The 24,638-nt window shown below is 39.5% G+C and overlaps 1 long non-coding RNA gene across 1 annotated transcript in view; it reads right to left on the bottom strand.

Moving 5' to 3' along the window:
- Positions 1–24,638, bottom strand: part of LOC148977445 (uncharacterized) — a 78,111-nt gene that overhangs the window by 1,815 nt on the left and 51,658 nt on the right. Inside the window, exon 3 of the long non-coding RNA XR_016145396.1 lies at positions 4,690–4,837. This is a non-coding gene — a long non-coding RNA (uncharacterized LOC148977445). The remainder of the gene's footprint in view (positions 1–4,689; positions 4,838–24,638) is intronic.

Genomic DNA, 24,638 nt, shown 5'->3' with positions numbered 1-24,638 from the left:
GATTCGTATTTCAGTTGATCTTCTTCCATTGTCAAATATTTGAGTCTAAGAAGTAGTGAGATGAGGTGCAAAGAAGATATTTGAAAGGATTTTAACTAATTTAAGCAATTACATGCTTAACTGGACCAAGATAATCTGTCATCCTTAGCTTACTGTGTGCCTTTTCTTTCACTACCTGCTTCACACTCCTCCTCTCTCTCTGTCCCCCACCTCACTTTCTCTCATCTCTCACTCACTTCCCCCCCCCCCCCCCCTTTTAACAAGAGGGGAGGCTTAGAGGCGCAGGATTTAAAGCACAAAAGCTTCTAGCTGAATAGAGCAAAAGCAGCAGAGAAATTAATTGCCGCTAACAAACAGCATGACTGCTTACAGCCAGTCTGTGCCACTCCGTTACCTACCCAAAATGGAAGGGTGGGAGAGGTCTGGCGGGCCGGGTAGGGGGTCAAGGCAATATGTTTTAGGGCATACTTGATCTAAGGTGATTTATGTTATCAAAACATATGCCGGGAGGCGGCGGGTTTACACGCCTCATCTGGAGAAAGGAAGCTCATTACCATTTTTATTGTGTCTGAGGACACTGGCCGCCTAAACAACCTGCAGTGATGCGGGAAAATTATGTTATTTCATTGTATTTTTCAGGTGTTTAACACCACGCAGCTTGATTAAAAACTTGGTCAAGCCATAAATATTTACGCGCCCCGTGCTTTCGAGCAAAACCTCGTGTCATAATATTACTTTGCATAATCGCTTAAAATGTTGCCATTATCCTGCTCAAAAGCCTTGAAAACTGAATGCAGACGTCAGGGATTCTTTCCCCAACTCGAAAAGTTTTCTCCAAACACTATTTGTATTCCCTGCGCTTTGTGTTTTTCTGGCCCCCGTCCCGTGCAGGTCTGCCTCATACGCCAATTAGCGTGACCAGGGCATCTGACCACTGCACTGTGCTTAGCACACAGCCGCCCATATCCCACTGTCTGACCCCGCCGGTGACCTGATGTCACGGGAGGAACTTCTTCCCTCTGCATAATTCTGCGTTCTGCTTATGTGTTGGTTGCACATGAGGTCACCATATAGTCTGTTTACAGTAGCTGTATGCATAATCAAGATGAGAAGGATATCGCTGATTTTGACTCCCCACAGCTTTCCACACTCTCACAGTTTGGCGTTTTCACAAATCATAAATTGACTCCAAGGCTTTTCAGCCTGTAACAATTAGTCATCTGTAAAGTGGCGTGCTGGTGAGCGTTCACACAGACATTCGCCGTGGCGTTGGTGAATTCGTCGTGTTTGTGTGTGTTTGTGCATGTGCGAGCATGCTTTTTTTTTTTTTTTTTTTTTTTAAGGAGGAGTGTGGTGATGTTGCCCTAATTCTGTTCCCTGCTTGCTTCCACTCCCACATGTCACGGTGCAGTCTGCCACCGCCGGCGTGGTATCTATCATCCAGCACAACCGTCATCGTGCCGGACAAAAGGAGGGCTGGAGTGGGCTCAAAGCCATTTGCATTTTTGCATCTCATTTTGCTCATAATTACGTGGCAGTGTAAGCAGCTCTCCCCCATTATCTCGCCTAACATTATCAGTGACGTCTGAAACGCACGTTTAAATGTCAATTATTGACTACAAAGAAGGACTGACCTTTGAAAGAGCACGTTCTCTCTCTCGCTCTCTTTCTCGCTCCAGGTTTGTGTCGGCCTTTCTTTATTGCTGGTGCTAATGATACCGTGCTCTATTTTTTTCTCTTTTATTTAAACCCTAGTTGTTATTGCCTCACAAGTTTTTAATCACATGATTAGTGAACCCAAACACAGTGGTCGGTCTTTCTCTTAAATGAGTCTTCCTCTAAACTACAGCCGATCTCCACCAAAGTGGCAAAGTGTAACCACTGAATGTTTAGTTGCACTAAGATGTTATTTTTGCTAAAGTATTACAGCTTACAATACCTTGTATCTGACTTATGTTCTTATAAATAATATCAATAACACATATTTGCTACCTTAAAGGACTAGTTCACGTTAAAAAAAAAAAAAACTTTTGCTGATAATTTACTCACCCCCTTGTCATCCAAGATGTCAATGTCATTCTTTCTTCAGTCGAAAAGAAATGAAGATTTTTGATGAAAACTTTCCAGGATTTTCTCCATATAATGCACTTTACTGGTAACCAAACGGTTCAAGGTCCAGAAGACAGTTTCAGTGCAAACTGCAAACAGAAAAAGATTGGTTCATTTTGATGAACGAGTTCACAGAACAGAGCAAGGCGAGCATTTGTGGTAATAAAACTTAAACTTTGTATATTTATTAAATGAGCGATCGTTTCACTTGATAAGACCCTTATTCATCGCCTGGAATCGTTTAAAGCCCTTTGAACAGTTTGCACTGAAACTGTCTTTTGGACGTTGAACCGTTTGGTTCCCACTGAAGTCCATTATATGGAGAAAAATCCTGGAATGTTTTCATCAAAAACCTTCATTTCTTTTCGACTGAAGAAAGAAAGACATCTTGGATGACATAGGGCTGACTAAATTATCAGTAAAAGTGTTTTTTTTTTTTAAAGTGAACTACTCCTTTAAGTACAATTTGGATGTTTAAGTCATTTCCACTTAAATTGCAATAAACTGATTTTTTTTTTTAAATGAGTTGAATCTACTTATAAAATAGTTGAAAATGGCTTAACGTATTCTGATGAGTTAAAACAATGCAAAAACATAACTTATTTATCATACAGTATATCATGTTTCTTACAGTGTATAAATAAAAAAAAAATATTAATGTTAAGGCCTGGTTTCATAGACAGGGCTTAGACTAAGATTAAGCCTTATTTAAATTGTGTCATTTAAGTAAATTTTTTAACCTTTCTTTAAACATTACTGGTGTGCATCTTGAGACAAAACAAGTTGCTTTCAGTTAAAAGAGCCCAAAACAAATTCAAGTCTTGTCTGTGGAGGTATGGGGGTATGCCAGGGGATATGATTTCTAAATGATTTATGTAAAAGAAGGTATCAGAAACTGTTTAAACACAAGAAATCACTGACTGACAATTATAGAACTCCCTGTTGTGATTTTGTAAGATATGATCCGTTACTGTTAAGGTCACAGTTATAAACCCATCAATGTTCAACAGAAATCTTATATAGACAAAAGAATAATACTTTGCAATCACATCTAGAGTGACAAGTCAAGAAGTATGCACCGCAGTTTTCAGATGGGTCTATACTGTAGATAACATCCAGCAGCCTGTCTATTCTAGTTCTGGTTTTCCGTTGCATATCATGTTAATGTGAGAGAAATTCAATGAGTTTCCAGTATCTCCATCTCCATTAAATATTTAGTATTTTTGCTATGTTTATGTTAGTGTTACAGACCAACAAGGAATCTGCAGTTTCCTGCTGAAACTACAATCATTTCTTGAATTTATCTTAAAGCATAATTGTGTAGCATGACTCAAGATTAAGCTAAAGTTTTTGCTCATTATACTGTAAGTAAACCATAGGAGAAAAAAATTACATGGCGGCTTCGTTCAATTTAACGAAGAGTGCAATGAATCTCTTTCACATTGTCAACTGCAGAGGAGGCACACCTCAGAAATGTGCACCGTAGCCATGCTAACATGTGTTTATTATACCATTTTATCTCTATTACAGAGGTGCTTTCACCTAGGTTTGTTATTAACAGGCTAAAATGTTACAAAATGGGCACCACTGTGCCGAAATAAGGAGTAAATTACCTAAGAAGTGACAGCCAGTGGTGCTAAAGGAGTTTAACAAACAACTAGCTCATTCTAATTAATGGAGACACAACCTGACAGAATACATTTACATTTGATTGGACCTGTTGCGGAATGAGAGGCTCCTTATTAGTCTTCCTCTTACCGAGGATGACATTAATTGCGGTTTTATTCCAGGGCTGAATTCTTCACACTTTCCCGGTACATTATTACTGCAACATCCAGGCATGGAAAATCAAATAAATCACTTAAGCCATCTTATTAATTAAGTCAAAATAAGAATGCATGGAGTTAATATATTCCGTAGAAACACCCTGGGACCGACATCTCCAACTGATGTTTTACCGTCTAAAGATACATACGTGTATCTTTTAATTGCACCATCACATCCATGTTTTTCTTCAGTCAAGACTTAGATTTCCGTCAGTTAAAGTGCCATAACAACTGTTTGCAGGTACGTTTTGACTTTTCTTATATCATAAAACATAGTGATGTATTAACTAATGCACCTCTTAATCTTAATCTTAAAATCTTAATGAGCATGCAAAGTCAAATACAAGGTAGCGTTATAATCAAAACATTGGATGCAATTGTCTTTTGAAACAGAGCCAAATGAATCAGTGCACAAGTTATCATTTGAAAACAACAGCTAGCTACGCATCTTCAAATTAGCATCCTGTGTCTTTAAACCCTGACCCTGAGAATTGCTACTCTGAAGCTTCACAGATGACAGCAAATGCCCCCACCCAGTCTCCGAGGACCAACACTTGATCCACAGTTCCTGCAATATCTCCCTCCCCTTTTTGGCCTTTGGGCATGTGAAGACCCCAAGCCAGCCGTGCTTATCTGACCCTAACCTTGGCGTATGGCAACCTTGACCTGCACCTCACCCCTTTCCCATCCTTAGAGCTACATCTGTTCATGCCTCCCTGGGACACCCAAGTGGTTAGCTGGATTGAAACATCACCTTGAGGTTCCATTTGTTTTCTCTGGCGAGGTCAGCTCTGGGTCGTCATTAGGACTGAACTTGATCCTCCTCAACACGAAGAGAGATCAGTGGGTCGGTACAGGGCGGACACAGGGGCTAATGAGTGGTTATATATTGTACAGTTGTGCTGAAAGGGAAGAAAAAACGCGCAGATTAATATTGTGAATATTGCATTTTGATACTGTGCAAAAACATAGTATGAAAGAAATGTGATTGTGTTTCCCACTAGCGATGTGTCTACCCAAACCAAAGCCATTTAAATCATAATTGTCAAGATGCTAATCTTTTCCAATTATCCTCATTGTCACCGTTTTTTATCAAGCCATTAAAATGTCATAGAGTACCTACAGCCTACAGCAACAACAATACTTTTCATGAGAAATAATGCATACATTATTCCGGGCTTTTCAATGCAAGTGAGATTGCTGTCATTTTGCCACCGGTGGCTTGTCCCGATACGATAGCTTGATTGTGATGCCCTTTATTATTTTGTCGAGTGTTGCAGCAGTTCTGTGATTCCTCTGACCTTTTCATGAGTTTCATCCCCCCCCCCTTTTTTTCCCCAGGAACAGAAACCTAAGTCCATGCCACATGGTAATACCACAGAGTAAATATTAATGAGCAACACAAGGAATGTCAGCCTGTAATGGATATTAAATTAGAGAGACCGGCCATTGATTGTTAACTGTGCATGTTCAGAAACCACTGCCTCGGGCGGGATGCCATCCATTTTGTGACTGGTATTTTGATAAATCATAAAAGACTGAGTACAGGTCATTCCCCCCACAAACCTCTGCCCCCAACCCCTGCCAAGCAGATCAAATTCAAGCCAAAGCATTGCTAAAGAAAGATAGCTTTCTTTCACACACAGCGTGCTTGCATGGGAAATGAATAAATACACAGAAAGGCCTAAAGCGGTATCATGTTCACTAAGTACTTTTAAATGTACTTTCGTTCTCTATTTCAATCCCATGGTAGCATGTAGCCTCCAAGGGAAGGGACGGGGTAAAGGTTAGAACTATGGAGCATCAGAACTTGACACAGGGCATCGCTCTCTTTTTCATTGTCTTTCCCATCTTTCTTTCTCACTTTAAAGGGAAAGTTCACCCAGTAATTAAAATTCTGTCACCCTCATGTCATTCCCAAACCAGAACACAGACGATGTCGTTTTTGGACACCATTGAGTTTCATTGTGTGGATAAAAGCAGTTTTTTAAAAAAACATTTTCTTTTGTGTTCCACTGAACAAAGAAAGTCAGGTTTGGAAGCAACATGAAGCCGAGTAAATTATGAAATTAACACATTTGGTAAGGCCAACCTGCTGTAATCTTTTCTTTTGCATTATAATCTGCATATGTCAAGTCATAATGAAATGGTTATGCACGGACACTGCAAAATATTGTTGGTTTAACTTGAAAAAAGTAAGTAATCTGGTTGCCTTAAAATGTTAAGTTGATTGAACTGGAAAAAGTGAGTTAATACAATGCAAATTGTTTTTATCATCAGAAACTCAAAATAATAAGTTATCTCAACTAAATAAATTATTTAAGTTGATTTGACAAAAGAAAAAATGTTGTGATAACAAATCTTTACAGTGGACCTTTATCATCTTATATTTTGGTTATTTTTATATGGAATATTGAGAACTGCATCCTTTGTATATACTTTAACAATACCAGAATGGACATAAAAAAAAGAATAATAATATAATAACAGGCTACTCAAACAAGATTAGCTTTCATATATATCAAGAACACGTGTACTTCTTATAATAATAATCTTTACCAATGGCGACACGGCTCCTCCGTCGCACATCTACCTCAAAGCCGTATATGAAACTCCGATGCTTTATGCATTCTATAATCCTACACCTTAAAAGGTCCACAGAATTTTTTTTCAGAGGGATTGAATATGCTCTCCCCCTCTCCATAGAGGGTCCTTGGTATTTGTATGGCCGATGCGACCTTTCTCTCTGGCCTCTTAGATTAGGTGCACAACATGGAAAATTGTGCTTCTGCTGCAGTCCATAAATCATACTGGCCATCTTTTCCTTTCCCTTTAAAGAGGTATGTAAATACCAGTGTACTGGCTAGGTAAACAAGACTAACCCTTGCACAAATGGCTCGAAAATTGAAGAAAAGCACCTTATTTTTCAGCTGAAATTGCTTTTGAAGCCCCGCACTGGCGCATGGGATGGAGCAGGCCGGGAATGATTTGTGCTTGCTGTTTGTGTGTGTGTGTGTGTATGTGTTTGTGGAGAACGGGGGATAGAAAATGGGCTGATGATAACCACACTCAACACAGCTCCTGGGCTGCCGGACTTCTTACAATGATCAAAGATATCATTGTTGTACATTATTTCCCCCATGAGGACCCCAAATGTGAGTTCCACTATGACACAAAAACAGCACATGCTTAAATCTATACACAGTGCAAAGATTTTGTACACAAAGGACCAAAAAGACAAACCCGCTTTGAATTTGGCTCTCTGGAAATAGTCTTTAATACATTTTCATCTATTCATTTGTAAGACAACAATAAACACAATTTAAATGGATTCTCTTGGTTCAGTTCAGTTCAGTTTAATCAACATGATTTGTGGCATAATGTTGGTTTTGGGCATTATGCGGTCATATCACTTTAGTAGTAAAATGTATTTAAATAGAAAGGGGTCGGAAGTGAATCTTTTTTCGAGTCATTTCGTTCACTTCGTTCGTTGATTGAACCAAATGACTCAAAAAGATTTGTTCATTTTGACGAACGAGTTCGAACAGGAGAGTTACGAACGCGCATCACAGAATATAGCAAGGCGAGCATTTGAGCTTATAAAACCTAAACTTTTATTCATTCTTGAAATGACCGATCGGTTCGCTAGATAAGACCCTTATTCATCGTCTGGTGTCTTTTAAAGCCCTTTGACGCTGCAATGAAACTCTCATTTGGACCTTGAAACGGTTGGGGTCAATTGAAGTGCATTATATGGAGAAAAATCCTGTAATGTTTTCATCAAAAACCTTAATTTCTTTTCGACTGAAGAAAGAAAAACATGGACATCTTGAAAGACATGGGGCTGAGTAAATAATCAGCAAAAGTTTTTTTTAAAAAAAATGGAACTACTCCTTTAAGATTAACAAACTGCTTATTTTGAAAACCTTCATGCATTTGTGAGCTAGGGTGAAGAGTCTTGGAAAATCAACAAACAACAAAAATGATTAAACCTAGAATATGAACATAAAGGAGGAAAAAAGAAGGGGAAATGTCTATATCTAAAGGAAGGGAAGATTGACTTTAGCTCCTGGCGATTAGACAAACAAATCAAACTTTCTTACATTTTGTCCTATTGTTTGCACAGCTGCATGGCTCGACTGTTGTGGCCAGAGCAACTTTGTTTCAAGCGTAGAAGCATGGTTCACATACTTTCTGAATTCACACAGCCTGTTCTACAAAATCATCAGCGCCTGATACTACAGTAATTTGATCGGTTTCGCTAAACTCATCAAGATGATTCACCTCTCTATCCAATAATGCCTTTCGATGGATTCAAGTCAGTGTCAATATTCTTCATTGTCTTCCAGTAGTGAATGGACTTCTTCTGGCAACAAAAGGGCACAGAGGGGGTCTTGATCTGGTCAACATGTTAACCGAGTATAATGAGCAAGCCAGGCGGCGTCCTTTGGGCCACTCAGCATTATCGATAATAACAGCTCCGACAGAGCCACAGTTTCAAACGTGAAGCAGAGAAAGATAGGAAGAAAGAATGCCGAAGATGGTCTGAATAAAGCATACTGGCTTCCCCAGCAACACCGCACAATCTGTCCCAAGAAGAGAGAGGTGCTCACAAGCTCTGATTGTCACAGGGACCGGCTAATTCCCAGCATCTGGTGCAAGCTGCTGCCTTTGCATGGATTCGGCAGAGCCACGCCAGCTTGGCAGCGCAGTGTGTCAGACGGGCAAGCGGTTCCCCCATCATGCTATAGGCTGACTGGACGGCGACCGCTGGGTGAACCATTTCATTTCAGCATGGTGGACCATTGATGCCGTCAGAAGTAGGTCCTGTTATCTAATCGAACAGCACCGGTCAGCAAGGATGCCAACTCCCTAAATCCACGACCGTCTGCAGAACCGTGGGGGGAGATTAACTGTCCCAAGCTGCGGTGTACTACATTCAAAGACTTCATTGGTTTTAAGAAGCAGTCCTTTTTTCCCCACCTAAAGATGTACACTTGCACCAAACGGGCATCAGAGCGGCCTTCTTATGGAATCGGACGGTATCAAAAAGAGACCTCACCAGGCTGGCTTTGAAAGATAGCCGTTTTTCTTTGATACGCACTTTGCTTGCCGGAAACGGCAGCGTTTGTGACATTGGCGGCAGAGTGCGAGATAGAGGCACGAGGGAAGCCACTTGTCCATGATCAAGGTGCGAGAGGCTAGAGATGGCTCTTTGTCTCCGTGGAGCACAAAGAAGAATCTGTGAGAGTATAACAAACAAAGACAGTCTGAGACATCTCCCTCTCTGCCTGTCTCTCTTTCTAGCTCGCTCTCTCTCCCCTCCCTCTCCCATTGAACAGAACCTAATAAGAGCATGGCGTCTAGAATTACACCGCTGTGTATGTGCACCTCATTACGCCGTGAGAAGCAGAGGCCTTCCCGGAGCCCAAGAAAGAGCTCTGGGCACTTTTTTAATATTAATATCCCACTCTGCCGCCATAGTAATGATATTAGGGAGCTGGCGGAATTCTCCACCCAGCTGGACATGTTAATTGAGAAGGCAGGATTTAAAGGCAAAGTTCACGTCGGTGCAGATGGCGGGACAATACAGGATGGCAGACCTAGGTCAGTGTCATTCCCAAGCCATACCTTAATGGCTGGGCTGGGTTTTCTTTGTTCGCCTGAAGTTTGACACAGGCCGGTCCCTGGGATACCGAGAGGTCTTTGGGGTCTTTAGGTGCTGCTAGCTTTGTGTCCTTGACAGAGGACTACATCCTCAACTGGATGTATAATAGCACCAATTATCATAACTTCCCTCCGTGCCATCGACATGTCACTAACAATTGCAAACAGCCTGACTTTTATAACCGGATGAGGTCTTAAGGGTAAACTGTAAATGAGGGATGCAGATTCCTAATGCACTCCACAATCATCAACACATAGGCTGTGAAATGCGATAATGACACTACGACTTTAGAACGTCCGCCGTGTTTTATTGCTTTCGGTACATCCTTCACTAAGATTCTGTGATATTTTAATCCAAATGTACAGAGAGAGGTCACAACAGCTTATTTATACTGTACATGGACACAACATGTCCTCTAATATTAACTCCCTGGGCACAAAAGTGACAAATTGCACCAACAAATGCCACTATATCCAGTCTGAATTGTTTTACGCACTGAAGTCAGAAGCCACTAGGAGCTGCTTTAATACAGAGTGGATCTTTGCCCTGCAGACACACACCTGGGCGTCCTCTCCTGCCATCGCATTTACTTTTCACTACACATTAGATAGGGCAGGAAGTAATGCCCTTGGAGTCCATAGCCAAGAGGACACAGTTTATCTCGTATAACTACCTGTCCCCGAGACCGTAGAGCTGTCCAAGCAAATAGAATGTCACAGTAAAGGTGTTTGACTACGTTTGTGTGTGTGTGTGTGTGTGTGTGTGTGTAATGGATGTAGTCTGTAGACGTTGGTGGCTCATGTCCTACACACACAAAAAAAAACGATAAATGATAAAATTGTGGACAATGATTTTACATGTTAGAAATATATTGTATTATTTATAGATTTATATATATATAAACTATTAAAATACATAATTCACTGCTCACTTTTAACAAAATTGGCTGTCTATGCAGTAGAAAGGCAAGCATTTCTAAAGTCATAGCTCCTTTTCTCTTTTCTATAGTCATGTAGCAATGACGTTCCCTTTTGCCAAAAACTTCAAAACCCATACCTCACTTTCCATTTTGGTGCCACCCCTCTGTTGATCCAACTGCCCATGGGCGAGAATTAAAATTTGTTTGTGTTTTATCAAAAGCCCTGAAGCAATCAAATATATTTTGCATCATCTGGCAGACGTTTGCTGACAACTAAAAAGGATCTGGGTGATGGTAACGGAGAGAAAGAACACACATTGTTCATTTACATACACGACACAGACTTTAACGATTCAAAGATGGTTAAAAATCAGTGATTCTTTAACTAACAAAAGCCCACTCTTACTTCTTTCAACATTCTGTAGGAAGAAATTGTCATGACTGATTGACATAAACAGTAACTGCTTTTTTAAAGATCCAACATTAAATTGCACTAACCAGCCCTCAACTTATTAATATTTTTTTCTAAATTTATTTTAGATACAAAATAACTCCTTTAAATACCAAGATACACACTTAAACATCAACGATTATACAAAATGCCAACGCATTCTCATCCTAGGGCGTCATATAACTGACACTTTTGACCATGCGTCTAAATGGCAGCCTTTAGCGTCAGTTAGATCAACCCGATCTCACAGGAATTCGTACGAATGTTACGAGGTGTCTAATTCGTAACAATTCATATGAACTTACTCGTACAAATTAGTACGATTTTGCTAAATCGCACATATTTAACGAATTGGGCAATTCGTATGAATTCGTATGAATGACCTACCCCTGACCCCGCCCCTAAACCTAACCATCACGTGGGTTTAGACAAATCGTATGAATTCGTACGAGTGAGGTCGTACGAATTAGCCACTTTTCAATCACTCGTACGAATTCGTATGAATTGGTCGTGAGATAGGGTAGGTTAGATGACACTCATCCTAGGTCATCATCAAACTGGCGCTTTTCACCATGCGTCTAAATCCGACGCACATGGCAACCTTTAGCGTCAGCTAGATGACGCGCGTAGGTTTAGGTCTGGGGTAGGGTTAGACCACTAGGAGGCGCGTCTCATATTGACGCTAAGGGCCGTTACATAGTCAACGCGAGCTACGCGAGAAAGCAACGCGAGTGACGCGAGCGACGCGCTTCCTTTCATAGTGTTAAAGCAGACGCAAGCGTCACGGGCGATGCGTAAAATGCAATACACCGGTCACGCAACAGGGGGTAGTAGATTTTTCACTGCAAACCAAACCTGAAAAAGCGGTGAAGCTCGTGAAGGCGTGCGTGGCTCTCCACAACTTTCTGGCATCCACTGAACGTGCCAGATACATGCCCGCCACCTTTGTGGATGCGACGCCTGACACCGGAGAGGTCCAGCCTAGAGAGTGGAGTGGAGGCAGCACGTTGTTGGGCGGACCACGGTTTTCGGTCGGCAGCAGCAGACCCTCCCGGAGAGCGGCACTTGTAAGGGAGCAGCTGGCTGATTACTTTTTATCAGATGCTGGCGTGTTTCCCCACCAATACAGTGTGCTACGATTGGGTAGCACTGACAAATAAATTGATAAAAGTTCGATTTGAAGCATGAGTTTTTTATTATTATTTAACACTTTACACATTTTAACTTATTTGGTATTATGTGAAAACCATTACACATTTTTTATTATTTGGTATTTTTTAAATTATGTAAAAACCATTACACATTTTAACTAATTTGGAATTTTAATTCATTAATTCATATCCATAAATCATTAATTCATATAACCAGGCTGGTAAATTTGTCACGGGCACTTTTCCAGTCCGTTTTCACCTGATTCTGTCTTTCCCATCGCGATTGCAACCTCTCTCAGGCATTTTCCAACGCAATTTTATTTGAGTGTACTAATTGTGGTGAACTGTCGTATAAATGCGGATGATATTAAATGCTGGTATAAGCTCGTATAATTATTCCTCCTCGCACGCCATTGTATTCAAACCTTCTTCTTCTGTTAACATGATATATTTGAATTAATGTACAATTCTTGCAATGTCGCCCCCACCGATAACGCATAGTATTGCGTGCATCAGTGCGTCGCGCATCAAAAACTAGGACGACACATTTGGCTACGCATCGACGCATAATGGCGGCCAAAGCGTAGCGATGCATAGCCATGCGGACGCGTATGCGTACCGATGCGTTGACTATGTAACGGCCCTAAAGGGTGCCATGTGCGTCGGATGTTGACGCATGGTCAAAAGCGTCAGTTAGATGACGCCTTGGGATGAGAACGAGCTTAAAATGCATACAATAACACTATTACTGCATCTATTATCCATATCCTCGACCCAGTTAGTAATTTAGTTAAAGTAATTTAATTCAATGCAATTCAATTCAATTTGAGTGTACAGTAAGTTGTTGACCCGTCCACATCCTAATCACAAGCTCCACGCTGCACAATAGTAAGCCCCAAAACAAAACATTAAACTCCAACATATCTTCCTGTTTTTTATCTTGCAACACAACACTTAATTTTAACATTTTGGCTCCCTATAGTCTCAAGTTAATGCATGCTGGAAACCCAGAATAGCAGAAATTCTCTCCTCATTGGACACCATTTATTTAGTCCCAACATAAATTGAATAAATAAAGTTTAATTGGTAACTCTTTAGATTAGGGAACACATTCAATATTTTTTTCTCCATAAACTCCTATTTTTTAAGTTTAAGTTTAGATATGGGCTAGAGTTAAAGGATGTCAAATATGGTCATGCAGAATAAGGCATTGATATGTGATTTATAAGTACCAATAATCAGCCAATATGCTAGCAATATGCATGCTAATAACCAATAGTGTTCCCTGATCTAAAGTAGCCTTTTATTTCAAAACTGTAAGTGGACTGCACAGAATGCCACTAAGAATTGTGATCCATTTGCCAATTTTAATTAAGTAAACAGTAATCTGCTAAATACATTTTAGAGTGACATAGGGAAGCCCAAAGTAAAGCTAATCAACAGCATATTTTTACTTCCACGTTATGTTTTGACCTCCCTGAGCACTACTGTTGTCAAAGCAGTACTAGGCCCTCAGATCAGAGTTCACAGACTTCAGGGCATATGAGGAGAGAAGAGCAGCTCTCTGCTGTAAAGACAGTAAATAATCTATACTGTTGCACAGATGGAATCCCTCTAGTCGGAAGGATACTGTCACACCAAACATTTACATCAAATTAAAGACATTCTCCTCCCTTTACAGCCACACCGGAAAGCAGGTGTCTGCTTAATAAGTTGGTCAAAGATCAGCAAGTTAAAGGTTGAGGCCGGGACCGGTGAGGGAAGGAGGTCATCCTGCTGGATGGAAGCTAGTGAGATCTGATCTCCTTGAGTATGGAGAAGCCTAGCCACAAGGTCATCCATTAGTGCTCCAGCTCCAATGATGCTATAGCATCCACTATAAATTTATGGCCCACCCTTAACCTCTTCAATACTGTCACTGACCCGCATAGTGAAGATGCACCCCCTTGAGGAAGAGAGAGCATATTGTATTAACATGCCATTGACGGCTTGTCAACTTTATCGAGTTCACTTGTTCTGCGTGGTTGCTCTGGAGCCTGAGCTTTTAATTCAAGATATAGAAATTCCACTTTTTATTCGATTTTTTTGACGTCAATGATGATATCAATGATGAATTGACTGTTTCTCTAGTCAAGTCATGGTTCACTTCTTGTAAAACACTGTAAAATCACTATGGTTTGAACCTGTTAGTTTTTGTTATTTTGGTGCTGTGTGTAACAATGTTTTTAGCTTAAGATGAACTTTGATTAATGTTACTGTAATAAATGTCCACTGAAGGCAAATTTGAAGAACCCATGGGCAGTTTATTAATATAAACAGCTTAGCATGACTTGACTTGAACTAAACTTGAACAAAAACATGAACTCACCAACAGCGGGTTACATAAATAAAAAAGACACAATGGAAACATGAGGGCTGTTTAAACACAAGGACTAAAGATTAACAAGAAACACCTGTGAACAATAAAGACTAACCAATAACATGACAACACTAGGGAAGAATGAATGAATGAATCACATGATGGGATAAGGGAATCACATGAGTAATCTAGGAATCAAAGGAACCATGACTACAAAATAAAAGACATGAAAACAAAAACGTGAACCAAAATACCAAATAATGTGACAATTATTATCTTATATGGTGGATGTCAACTTGCCGGTCATTGTTAAAGGTTCAAAACATTTTAGAAGCAGTATGGCCTTACTAATGAAGGGCTTTTGATTTAAAATGTATTTTAAAACTTATAGGTTGTTAATATGTTTACATTTCTATTGTATTTTTATAGCAACCACAGCTGCCAGTGTATTTGTGCACAGTGTAGTGTGTTTTTTCTTAGCATTTTCATTTAAACTGAAAATAAACAGACCCACTAATATCGGCAACATTAACATGGGTTAGAGTTAAAGGGATGCTTAATTTTTGGCATGATTTACCTCAAGGGTAAGGTAAAAGGTAAAAAAAAAAATATGTTAAAAAAGAAAGATTGTCCTCAGTCTAGCCAAAAACAATTCATTGCTTTATTGTCAGTAGGGCAGTATCTGGAAAAATCATGCCTTAAACTGTGACACATTTCTCTTCTTAATAAGGAAAGGATGAAAAAGCTGAGACGAAAGAAGAGGAAATGTCATCTGTGTCAAGCACTGCCTTTAAATAGGACCTTCCCATGATCCTGGTCTACTCCTCTTGTCTCATAGCATTCCCAGGTGTCAAAGCCGAGCGTCAGAAAAGAAATTAAAGTGACAAGGTGCTGGCAGGAGTGAAAGAGATTTCGCTTCTCACCCCTCTCAGGACAAGTGAAGAGCCATCACCTCACCTGAAAACAGGGCTCTAATGAAGCCAGTCACACCAGAAGTTCTCCCGTGCTGCTGGCTTCTGACTGCACCCAGGTCTGCCTGTGTCATTTATAATGGGATCTGCTATCGCACAAGTCCTGATTCGATGGCTCTCTCAACGTTTCCGCAGGCTTATCAAGTTGACACGGGTTAATTTTGCCTTGTGCTTGTAAAAACATCGACTTCTATGTGTTGTGGCAATGTAAGGCCACTGTCTTTTTTCTTTTCTTTCTTTGTCTTTTGTCTCTTATTTAAAATGAGCAATAAGTCAAGATGAAAAGTGTCATGTCAGAGACGGCTCAGTTTATATTATTGTAAGGGTCGAGGTAAGTATAATTGGTGACCACAAGAGCATGTGTGTGTGCGTGTGTGTGAGTGTGTGTTACCATGTAATGAGTAAATTTAAATGGATGGATGGATGGATGGATAGACGGGTAGGTATCTAGATAGATGGGTAGGTACAGTAGGTAGGTAGGTCGGTCGGTCGGTCGGTCGGTCGGTCGGTCGGTCGGTCGGTCGGTCGGTCGGTCGGTCGGTCGGTCAGATAGATAGATAGATAGATAGATAGATAGATAGATAGATAGATAGATAGATAGATAGATAGATAGATAGATAGATAGATAGATAGATAGATAGATAGATAGATAGATAGATAGATAGATAGATAGATAGATAGATAGATAGATAGATAGATAGATAGATAGATAGATAGATAGATAGATAGATAGATAGATAGATAGATAGATAGATAGATAGATAGATAGATAGATAGATAGATAGATAGATAGATAGATATATAGATAGATAGATAGATAGATAGATAGATAGATAGATCGATAGGTACTCTTTAAATTTCTTGCTTTTAAAGACTGATATTATACAGAGATCATACAATCCTTATTAATAATGATAATAAAATATTTTAGGCATAATATTAAGAAATGTGCATTGCGCAATACAGAAATACTCCAAATAAAGTTTAATTATAAATTGAATGTCAATTTAATGTATATAAAATAGATTTCGCTATAAGTTTTTTTGCTTTTTTTTTTTTTTTTACCAGGGTATATAGACATTATAGCTAATTCACACTCATACAAAGTCTATCAAATCACACTTTCTCTCTGAAGTCTGTGGGGAGGATACATTCCCACACACTTGCGGTCCCCTCTCCTCTGCAGATCTAGACCTTTCGGGCAGTCTTTCTTCGGGACCCACCCCCTGTGAGCATGGCTGGTGCTCCCTTTGTGCAAGCTGCTCTCTCCCCACTTCAGCCCTATATCACACCGCCAGCCATTCACTGCAACAATCCCTCCTCACGCCTCAAAGAGGACTCCCTCTCTGCTTTTGCCAACCAATTAAGAGCCATCTGGGCCAGGACAAATTGGCATAAATTTCCCAGAATTATTGCACTCATGATAACAAAGTCATGATAATAATTGTCAGTCAATGGCTAGGTAGAGGTTGAATCGTTTTTGGGGCTGTGAAATTCTTTGGACTGCAAAGATTTAAACATCATCCTGTACAGTAGGATATGTACATGACAGCATGGCAGGGGTTGGCTTGATATGGCCCTGTTACTGATGCTCTAGAGGGTCAGGCAATCCCAGTGCTGACGTCGAACAGGGAGTTGAGAACAGCAGGGTTCAGTCCTCGGGTCACTGCTGCTTCAGAAGTGGCCGGCCAACTTTGTCCTTCAGGGGAGGGGAGATGGTGACAGATTCTGCTGGTGTTTTCTCAAGGTCCACTGAACCCTGCAGCAAAGATTGCAAGCCGAGTCACACAAAAGGGAGATGGCAGCGAGAGAGGGAGAGTTCGCTCAACTCCACTTCACAGAACTCTAAAAGAGTGGAAAACGAAGGGAGGAGAGAAGGGCTGGAAGGGCTCCAGTTTGCCTCAAGACAAATAAAATCCAGACCCAACCTCGTGGTGGCACTGCCAAACCTCATTTTCCTAGACTGGATACAATATGTGCTTGGCGGTGTGGGGGAAGGGAGGGACGATGCACTACACTATCTCTTTTATTCTTTTGAAAATCCAATAGCGTAAACTAAAGCACAATTGTCTCATTTTATTCTCAATTAAATACAGAAGGTTCAACTTCGCAGTAATCAAGATGGCCACTCCGTGGCACGTCCCAGACGTGGTCTTGGAGGGACTGGACAGTGATCCTCTCCAACTGAACCCCAAAAAGAAACAAGCAACTGACCACCTGCAAACAGAGCTACACATAATGACACTGACGATTAATTCGATTTCAATTAATTCGGCGATGAATGAATTTTCAAACGACACTCTAAAATGTTGAGATGTTCCAACCCATGTTTGGGTAAATATGGATAAAACAAAAATTTAATTTGAAAAGATATACATTTTTAAGACAAACTAATAAATAAATAAAACAATGTAAATATGTGTATCACATTCATTATTTTATATTATTTTATTTTTTTATTCGTATATATATGTATATGTATATATATATATATATATATATATATATATATATATATATATATAAAGAAACATGTTTGGCTTAAAAAAAAGTATGAAATATTTTTCAAGTTCAAATGTTTTAACTTACTATTCATTAACAATAAATCAGTAAGATCACTTTAAAATGTAACTTAAAGCAACACTGAGTACGATTTTTTTTACCTTAAAATAATGTTTTCCAAAATCATTTCAGTGGTTCATCAAGTCGTAACAAGGTGAAAGGCACTTATCGTTTTCACTTTGCGGTCCTATTTCTCCAATAACCATATGTAAGATTGCCAAATTGGGTCGCGTTTCTGTAGTTCTAATGAGACATTAGAAAACTACAAATTTGACTTGCTTTACGTCAAGCGTTACAATAGTCATTATTTAGTTTTTCTTTGTTTCTGACAGTAGGCTGCGCTAGGCTAAATGATTTATGACAGCGGTAATGGACAATTCCGCTTCCAACCTGTAGGGGGACCGCAGAGGAAAAGTTACATGGTGTTGCTTTAACTATGATATGAAAAGGATTCTGAACATATTAAATGAAATACTATTTTATATAAGGATTCAGATTTATATTTAATTACAAAATCAAAACAACAGTGCCAGTGTCAAGTGTAGTTCCTCTCTGTGGAACAAAACTGAGCAGGAGTCTGATGGTCTTTTGTTGTTGTTGTATTTCTTTCCCCATTGTCTACTTAATTTTATACACAGCTGTGGTCTTTTTAATACATCAGCCTAAATATCTTTCAAGGCATTGTATTTCACGTTCTGGTAATACTTCCTTTGCCATGTCAACCACATGCAGCTTTCCTTTACGGTATTCTTTGGAATATACAAAATTTCTGAAAAGACATCATCTTTAACCCCCCCCCCACACACACACACACATTGAATACAAATACCCCCCTATCCAAATCCCTCCCCCCTTTTAAACCTGGCTCTCTCCGTTAGTAATTTTTGTCAAAAGTTGAAAATGTCTTGATTTAGTTGTCTGGCTGTTCCGGACGCTTTGCTTCCCCGCTGGGCTAATGTGAACAGGACGTCCTGCTGGGAACCAAAGAATACCACTTCACGGCAAGCCGCATAGCTGGCTGCTTTTATTTATGGGGCTCCCTGAAATGAATGGGTATTAGTGTCCAAACATTTCACCATGCTCCTGCAGCCACACACAAAAGCCTCTGATTTCCAGCAAATCTGCACTTATTTCATTCAAGCAGACTAAGCCAAAAATGAAAAAAGGAGAAAAAAAAATCATAATGACTTAAAAGACCTCAGAGAAGGGAAAAAGGAATAGACTTCTCTCATTCAAAATGATTGAGTTGAGAGAAATTGAACATAAAACACCACAATTTCACTGCAACACGGTTCACGTCGAGATGGAGAGCACTGGCAGATTGTTGAGCTCACGGTCTGAGAGGAAAACCAAAAAATCTTTGCCCTGTGGACCTCCGCCAAGTAAAAGTAGTCAAACAGGCTAGGAATATTATGACAGCAGGCCAAACTTAACACGGCTCAATCACCAAACACACACACATGCAAAATACAGCATACACTGCAAACAGGAGTGTCATCTAAATTCACTGAACATTGCTTTACGTAGATTTCTAGCACCCGGTTTGGATGAATCCCTGAAGCCTCCAATGTTCCCAGCTTGGACGCATGCACAGGCACCTCATCAGGCTCAAATACTCTACTGGGTTTACACACCTCATCTGTCATTGCTGCCCTTCCGCAAACACGCCGCTGACATTTGGAAAAAAACTATGGCATTCACCCATGTTATGGATTTTTGTTGATTATAGCTTTCTGTCCCCCCAGATTGCAAGAATTATTGACTGCGTGCGCCGGTGACTATTTACACAGCTTTGCTGCCCCTCTGCACCACACGATGGGTTTCATTTTTATTTTCTCCTCCGTTTTTCGGCATTTTCTGCCAGCTTATATCATGTAGACCCTGTTTTCTCCCTTGTTTTTTTCTCGGTGTCTTGTGCGCTGCCACCAGAGATCAGCGTTAGAGCAAGGAGGTGGTCAGCGATGTCACTTAGATTGTGATGTGATACTCTCGCAGCCCGTTGGGTAAATGCCCTCAGCCTGAACCTCCTCATTGTCCTTTAATTTCGAACGGCAGCTCGGTTTCACTCGCCCGCGTAATAGCCCATAGGTTAAAGTTCTGCTCCTATTCCTTTCAATTTACATCTTTCGCGGGACCTGTCTCCCTGCTGCATGCCGGCCGGTTGGTCCATAGCTGTGGGCATGAAAGGGGCCTGCTATGTGTGGGGAGTCTGGAGCCTGTCAGCCGCCCACTTCCCATCTTTTTGGAGGGTCAGTGGAGAGCAATTCGACTTAATGGGTCAACGCGAGCAGGCCCCTCCCTTCTCTGGAGGGTTCGCCATGGAGCCCTCCATTACAGACTGACCTCTTATCCACAGCGCACAGCCACAGCTGGGCTCTACTGAGCTGGAGACAGAGCTCTGCCTGATGCCTCATTAGATCACCAGAGCCTAATAGAGGATTAGTACTCCTTACTATACTTCCTCACACACTGCTGTCTTCTCTCTCATTTGTTTGACTGCTTTCTCCCAAGCCTAGACTTACTCACATTTTCACTCAAATCTCCCTTTCTCTGTAGCTTTGTTTGCAAAGACTTTGCCCTATTCCTCAAACCCTGATGTATGTACTCAGAATAGAGTACCCCAGCTCAAATAGTAGAGTGTTGGCGCTCGCAACGCCAAGGTCATGGGTTCGATTCCCAGGGAAAGCAAGTTGTATGTACTCAGTACATACAAAATATAAATGTGTTCCATGATATGCAATCTAAGTCAATTTGAATAACAGCATCTGCCAAATGCATAAATGTAAATAGAATTGAAATGAATATAATAGAAAATACAGAATAGAGTAGAATTGAATAGTCGTCACATTGTTTGTTGTCAATGCAATTCGAGGTGATTTAATTTCAGTGCGTTGAGAGAGTAATAGAATTGAAAAGAATAGAGTGCACTGCAATTCAAGTTGAAAAATAATCCAAAAGTGTGCTAATGATTTGAGGTTATTTTTTTAAGGAACATATTGTAACGCAAGTAATTTTAACTCACCCCTCTTTTCATAAAAAAAAAAGAGTATGGTAGTACTATATGTAAACAGTAATTTATGCTTGATTACAAATAATGGTTAGACTTTATTTTAAGGTGTCTTTTTATATATTTAGGTAGCGAGTAATATTAAGTAACTCTAGTGTTGGATTTGGTTTATTACATAATTTATTTTTACAATAACTACATGTAACATATGTAACAAATGACACTGTAAAATAAAGTGTTACCAAAATAACTAATTCCAACCCAAACCCTAACTGTAATTCTATAATAAGTAGTTAGTAGTAGTTAGTAAGTATGTAACTTCACCTTAAATAAAGTGCAAACAAAATTATTAATAATAATAATATTCTGGTGCCGTTCACTAAAAGTAAAACTCAAACTATTTAAAAAAATTTTTAATTGAAATAAAGATATATTAGATGAAAAACAACAAAATTACAAAAAAAAAAGTATATAAATAATCCTAAAATAACACTGAAGTGATTTGGGACCAAACCGTAAATGCTAAAATGCTCACTGTTGAAAAAGTGTAATTTATGACAATGACAACACGACAATGTAATGGCTAAACCCCTAAAACAACTTTACAGCTCAAATAATATTTGAGTATTACCATAAGTATTATTGTAAGTGCTTCACAAATCTGCTTTTAAATCCTCCAAAATGAACAACTTATTACTATTTTTTTTTTCACTTTAAAAAAGTGCTTCCACAAGAAAATTATGGATAGGCCAAAATGATATGAACCCAGAATATCATTTTATGTTGTCATTCCTGCACAGAGAGAGCAGTTGAACAACAGAATCTATTGGAAGAGTCTCACACACATCTCTATGAGCGTCCCTGCGTTTCCTTACATTTATCCAAGCTTTGACTGTGGTTAATACACAGTGGCGTGACCCATTTGCTTGTGTTCCAACGTTTTGAAAGCGCAACCCCATTTACCACAGTGACCCCGGCCACCTTCAGCCCAGTCACGGCTGAGCAGAGGTGTGCAAGGTTGGTGAGCTCTGTGAAAGAGAAGAGACGGCGGCCACACAAAACCACACACAGGTAAGCAGACAAAACACACACATAAAGCAGGGAACAGGCCATCTACATTCTACACTGATTCCCCCATCATGCTGCAATTTGTGCGTCACCTTGGGGATTTAATTCATATTTTATGTGCCATCATGACTTGAATGAGGAATTGTGTGCCATGGCGGCTGATGGAATAGCGGTTTCTCAATAGAGCTGCCCCTGTGTCATTGAGGTTTGCTGCTTTCCATCCTGCTGATTTATTTTTCTCAAAATCAAGAACACGCTGAACAACGCATATGAAACCCAAAAGATTTATTTTGATTCTGCTTCTCAGATAACAATGGAAAAGTGGAATCAATGATCCTTAGAAATTTCAATGAACACCACACATTTTCTGTGTTTAGAACTATAATGAATGTCTAATTATAAGTGTGAAGAACTCCATAGGTATTTGAATCACTAAGTCATGCGGTATTATTATGCATAAGGAGTAAAGTTATTATTATACCAATAAAGTGTGCTGTGATTTTCATATTATCCCAGATCGCATCAACAGGTGTGGCTGTCCAGATGAGTGGCTCATTAATCTGGTGTTTTGTCACTTGACAGAAACATAGAAGTACGATTTTCTTTTAAATATAATAACTAATCCGCCAGGCACAACAAGAAATTCTGACTGCTGAAACAACTGATGCTCATCCATTCAGAACTACCAGAGATAAAGATAACCACAGTAAGTGTCACTGAACTTGCAATAAACATCTCAGTTATATCTCGTTTCATCTTGTGAGTGCTACTGATGGCTATGTGAGTAATTTAAAAAAAAAATCATATAGCAGTAAACATAATTTATTCATGCTGCAACGACGACAGGAGGTTAAATGAAAATCTAGTGTTTCCTGTGATTGGTTCCTGTACTCTGTGAGTTTTCCTTGCTGATTGGTTTTTAGAGTATATTCCCTAGTGTTTGGGGCATTGAGTACATCTCTATGTTAATGCTGGTGTTGGGCTACTCCTCATAGTCTTTTCATTGGCTGAGGAAACTTTTTAATGGGTATTAAATTCAATGCAGGATTAGAAATAATGCTTTACAGTGTATTTATCATTAATTAATTCCATATAGTAGCTTATTCAATCCTAAAATTGATCAAATGAAACATTTTGTGTTTTCTATTAGCCTTTGGTTAGCAGGCTAACAGCCTAGCCCATAGATATCACATAGAGACTAGATTTCCTATTGGCTGCTGGGCACTGAGAAATGCGGCCGCCATCTTGAACCGGTCGTATTCCTATTGTGTTGTATTGCAGCAGTAGATGCCAGAGCACTGTGAAGCATATTCCTACTCGAATCGTCGGACTATCGCTCGGGAAATACTTTTCACAAGTAGATTTAACATTTGACTAAACCTGACTAAGGTTTGTATTTTGTGAATAAAATATCCCATGTGTCCTGTATCATAGCTACATGTATGACCTTTGCAGCAAAAAAACCTGCGTGAAAATCAATTCGGTATTCAGTGAGATGGGATTCATTAAATGTGCTGACAGCTCATTTCACCTGCCAAACAGATTAGACTGAGCGGAGCAGATGACCGGTTTAAGATGGCGGCCCCACGGCTCGTCTGTGCTGGCTGTAGCGGTCGATAGGGCGTCTATCTATATGATGTCTATGGCCTAGCCTACCAGCTTAGTTAAGTTAAAGTTAGTTTAGTTAGTTGAAGCCATTTACGATTAGAACATGTTATTGTGATAATGTTATATGTTTTGATCAGGCATCACAGTCAACATTTGTTCCTTTTAAAATAAACAGCACTTGGGTTCAACATTGTCTTGCTATCTTCAGTCTTACAAATGGCTGATATGTTGTAAAATGAGCTATACAAATGATTTTGAATTATAAATAATTGTTTCAAATCTGTAAAAATATAACATCTATTTTTTTTATTTTTGTTGTTGGTAAAACAATGTGCATGGCAAGGTTTTTGCTTATGAATAATGACATATTAGAGATGCTATTTCTGTGTGTCGTTTATGCCTTCGGCAAGTAAAATTTCTTTTTTTTTTTCAGTAGCAGGGACAAAATCGTCATTCGTCTCACATGAAAATGATGCTTCTGTGCATCATACATTATATTGTGTGTCTAAAGTACCACATGTAATATGGAATTGTGACATTGCAGCAAACTGTGTGATTGTATATGTACATTTCCGGAATATAGACAACTTCCTCTGATAATAAATCCGTCTAAATTGTAATGTGGACTCATGCATTTTGTGCAAAGCTGCTTTTAAATGATGTGTATTGTGTAAAGCGCCATACAAATAAATTTGAATTGAATTGAAATTATATAACATCAATTTATTGATTTTTTTTTTTTTTGTTAAAACAGCAAGTGCATAGCAGGATTTGCACCTTATGACAGGAAGATGCTTTTTCTGTATGCCTTCTACGAGTTCGATTTTTTCATTGACGGGAACAAAATCGACATGTCCCACATGCAAATGCCGCCTGTGCAACATAACATTATATGTCTAAAGTTCCATAAACAAGTGAGATTTAATTGTGACATCGTTT

The sequence above is a fragment of the Pimephales promelas genome, chromosome 10, assembly GCF_988280905.1.
Source record: "Pimephales promelas chromosome 10, fPimPro1.hap1.1, whole genome shotgun sequence".
NCBI classification, from domain to species: Eukaryota; Metazoa; Chordata; class Actinopteri; order Cypriniformes; family Leuciscidae; genus Pimephales; species Pimephales promelas.
Note: the sequence above shows the minus strand (reverse complement) of the source record. Positions and strands in the feature narration are given on the sequence as shown.